This window comes from Lethenteron reissneri, chromosome 61, assembly GCF_015708825.2.
Source record: "Lethenteron reissneri isolate LAM-NWPU_2019-01 chromosome 61, ASM1570882v1, whole genome shotgun sequence".
NCBI classification, from domain to species: domain Eukaryota; kingdom Metazoa; phylum Chordata; class Hyperoartia; order Petromyzontiformes; family Petromyzontidae; genus Lethenteron; species Lethenteron reissneri.
Genome location: NC_083839.1, coordinates 3,820,626 through 3,825,243, shown reverse-complemented (window position 1 = coordinate 3,825,243; position 4,618 = coordinate 3,820,626).

Genomic DNA, 4,618 nt, shown 5'->3' with positions numbered 1-4,618 from the left:
CAGGTCACGACATTTGTTGGAGGTTCGGCGGTGATGATGGCGATGATGGCGATGATGCATTGAAGGTCAGTTGCGAGTGAGAGTGGGGAGGGGAGGGAAGAGATTTGGGTGAGCATCGCGGTGAGCGTAGCGGTGAGCGGCGAGCGTAGCGGCGAGCGCTGTGGTGAGCGTAGCGGCGAGCGTAGCGGTGAGCGGTGAGCGTAGCGGTGAGCGTTGTGGTAAGTGTAGCGGTGAGTGTAGTGGTGAGCGGTAAGCGAAGCGGTGAGCGTCGCGGTGAGCGTTGTGGTTAGCGGTGAGCGTAGTGGTGAGCTTTGCGGTGAGCGGTGAGTGTTGCAGTGAGCGGTGAGCGTAGTGGTGAGTGGTGAGCGTAGCGGTGAGCGTTGTGGTGAGTGGTGAGCGTAGTGGTGAGCTTTGCGGTGAGCGGTGAGTGTTGCAGTGAGCGGTGAGCGTAGTGGTGAGCGTAGTGGTGAGCGGTGAGCGTAGCGGTGAGCGGTGAGCGTAGTGGTGAGCTTTGTGGTGAGTGGTGAGCGTAGCGGTGAGCGTCGCGGTGAGCGTAGCGGTGAGCGGTGAGCGTAGTGGTGAGTGTAGTGGTGAGCGGTGAGCATTGCGGTGAGCATAGCGGTGAGCGGTGAGCGTAGCGGTGAGTGTAGCGGTGAGTGTAGCGGTGAGCGGTGAGTGTAGCGGTGAGTGTAGCGGTGAGCGGTGAGTGAAGCGGTGAGTGTAGCGGTGAGCGGTGAGTGTAGCGGTGAGCGTAGCGGTGAGCGGTGAGCGTAGTGGTGAGTGTAGGGGTGAGCGGTGAGTGTAGCGGTGAGTGTAGCGGTGAGCGGTGAGTGAAGCGGTGAGTGTAGCGGTGAGCGGTGAGTGTAGCGGTGAGTGTAGCGGTGAGCGGTGAGTGTAGCGGGGAGTGTAGCGGTGAGCGGTGAGTGTAGCGGTGAGTGTAGCGGTGAGCGGTGAGTGTAGCGGTGAGTGTAACGGTGAGCGGTGAGTGTAGCGGTGAGCGCACTGACCGCTACAAACCCGCCCACCCGAGTTCGATTCACGGCCACCAACAGCGGTGGCGATTATCTGAACCGGTCCTGGTCCTCCCCCCCTTAGGTCGACTCGGCCTCAAATGAGTACCCGGTGCGGTGTGTAGTAACCATCGCCACTGGGGGAGACAAAGGCGGCCGGGCGTGGTTGCTGGCAACACCACCCCCTCGTTTTGCCGTGCCGGCCTTCATAGGTGCTGCTAATCGCTGACAGCACTTGCCCCAACAGTCTGTTAGAGGCTACGCGGGTGATCTTTGTCTTTGTGTGTGTTTTACTATTTTGGCTCTGCTAAGTTACACGCATCTGAAGACAAAGAGCCCCCGTATAGCCTGCAACAGACTGTTGGGGCAAGTGCTGTTAGCGAGTCGCACCTTACGAAGGCACGCGAGGGGGTGGGTGGCACAGCCTTGGCAGCCAAACCACCTTTGTCTCCCCAGTGGCGATGTTTACTAGACACCACACCAGGTTACGTAGTCATTTGAGGCCGAGTCAACCTAGGGGAGGCCCAGGACCGGTTCAGATCATCGTCACTGGTGTTGGTGGCAGGGTTCACAGCGCAAAGCGGCGTCAACCACTGCGCCACCGCTCCCCACAGTTGATGAAATACCATTTAAAGGCGCTTACAAACACGCCACCACCACCACCATCAAAACCATCATCATTATAATTCTGCACGCAAATACAAACATGCGTTCGTCTGTAAGACAGCGCATTGCGATGATGATGATGATTATTAGTCGCCGCAACCCAAATAAAAAACCGCGCAGATGTTTAAAGTAGAAACCCTAAGGTGCCTTATCATCATCATCACCATGCTTGCTCGTGTACGTACGAAGTCAACTGCGTATCCACAGAGGCATTCAAATGAGGATGCAAAAGGCGCAGCGCTGCAACTCATCCGTTAACGCAACTGCTCAACGATGGTGAGCTTTCGGTAAAGTCACGAAAAAGGGAAATAATAAAATAATAAAAATAAAACATGATAAAATAATTCTCACGACGTTTCGACCACAACGCACCTGAGGACGGCTGCTTGCGTTGTGGCCGAAACGTCGTGAGAATTATTTTATCATGTTTTATTTTTATTATTTTATTACTTCCCTTCTACGTGACTTTACCGAAAGAATCAAGAAGATATAGACAGACATATAATTTTTCCTCTGCCCCCTCCCTCTCTCCGCCCCGCCCCCCTCTCTCTATTTAAGGCCTCGTCACAGAGACGATCTCTCTCTTTCTGCCGATACGTGTCCTCTCTCTGTGTATCTTGGTGATATCTGTCTGCTTGTATGTCTGTCTATAGTTTTATGGTTAGATTTTTGTTGCTAAATTCTCGCGACGTTTCGATTGCAACACAAACACTCGTCATCAGTGAGCTGTGAAGTCATCGCCTTTTAAACTAAACTATCATTTTTTATTCTTAGGTTTTTTCGGTAAAGTCACGTAGGTAAAAAATTTAAATTTAAATAAAATTAAAAATAAAATTAAAATCACGACGTTTCGGAGGCAACACAAGCATCCGTCTTCAGGTCGAACCGTCACAGCACGATAGCTGTATCAAGTAAATGAGAAATTCCAAATATATCTGGTTCCACCTGAAGACGGAAGCTTGTGTTGCCTCCGAAACGTCGTGATTTTAATTTTATTTTACTTTTATTAATTTAATTGTAACTTTTTTTACCTACGTGACTTTACCGAAAAAACATAAGAATATGAATCGTTGTAGTCACGAAAACTTCAAATCTAGACTCTACCATTTATTAATTCATATAATTTACCACGTAGGGTCCATCTGAGGTCTACGGCTCTTTTTTTCAGAATCGATCTGGCGATCACAAATTATAGCTCAACGAAGTGGGCTCATCATCGTCATCATCGAGTGGACATTTATAGCAGCCGAATGCTCTAAACTCGTGACGTTGATTCTTAGTGTGGAGGGAAAGGCCGCAGGACCTGGAGAAAAATCCACGCGACTATAGGGAGGGAGACACGCAAACTCCAAATATACAGCGGCAGGCGTCAGGTTCGAGATCAAACCCACGACCTCCTGTATACCAGGCGAGGTAGTTAACATCTCCTAGCCACCGTGATGATGATGAGAGACACGCAAACTCCAAATATACAGCAACAGGCGTCAGGGTCGGGATCAAACCCACGACCTCCTGTATACCAGGCGAGGTAGTCAACATCTCCTAGCCACCGTGATGATGATGAGAGACACGCAAACTCCAAATATACAGCGGCAGGCGTCAGGGTCGGGATCAAACCCACGACCTCCTGTATACCAGGCGAGGTAGTTAACATCTCCTAGCCACAGTGATGATGATGAGAGAGAGAGACACGCAAACTCCAAATATACAGCAGCAGGCGTCAGGGTCGAGATCGAACCCACGACCTCCTGTATACCAGGCGAGGAAGTTAACATCTTTTCACCGTGAACATCGTGCCTTACTCTAAGACCACAACAGGGAAACGTCTTCACAATTCTGGCACATCGCCCGATGAAGCGGACTGCTGTTGTTGTTGTCGTGATCACCAGCAACACGTCACGCTACTCAAATTGTCAACATTGCAGTGGGTTTACTCTCCAACGCACCGGGCGTGCTGAACGGGTAACTCATTGGCACATTTTTCGATTTAAAGCTTCTTTCGTGACTGCAGGGATTCATCTTTTTGGTTCTTTCGGTAAAGTCACGTAGAATGGAAATAATAAAATAATAAAAATAAAACATAATAAAATAATTCTCACGACGTTTCGGCCACAACGCAAGCAGCCGTCCTCAGGTGAAGAACAGGTCTGTCGGAAAGAACCAAGAAGATGAATCCCTGCAGTCACGAAAGCTTTAAATCGAAATATATATATATATTTATAAATTAACTGTTTGATAGACTTCTACATATTAACGGTTTTTAATGTTTTCATGGGCAGGGACTCAACATGGCTGCTGTCACTGCTCGTCGCTATCGACTCATGTGACGTCACAATCAAAACTCCATGGCAACGCACACGTGTGTGTGTGTGTGTGTTGCGTGTGCCACGTGCTTGAAGGCTGATGGCGGGGGGGAGGGGAGAGGCAAGTGTATGGTTAGCGAGCACCTATTAAACAGAGGGTGGTGTTGTAAATGAAATGCGGTGTTGTTTCTGAAAGACTTTGCTGTTTTTTCCAGGATTTTTCTGTTGCTTGTAGTCACTTTAAGATTTCGATTTAAGGCTTTCGTGACTGCAGGGATTCATCTTCTTGGTTCTTTCGGTAAAGTCACGTAGAAGGGAAATAATAAAATAATACAAATAAAACATAATAAAATAATAGTAATTTATTATGTTATATTATTTTATTATTATATTATTATTTAATTTATGATGTTTTATTTTTATTATTTTATTATTTCCCTTCTACGTGACTTTACCGAAAGAACCAAGAAGATGAATCCCTGCAGTCACGAAAGCTTTAAATCGAGGGTTACACCTAATACATGAAACTGAAAGACTGAAATGAAACTGAAACTCACCGAAGGCAGAATCGATACTCGGCGGAAAGACGGAGGCACGGGACGACCGGCTCACGCACTCGCCACTCGATGTGGCTGACGG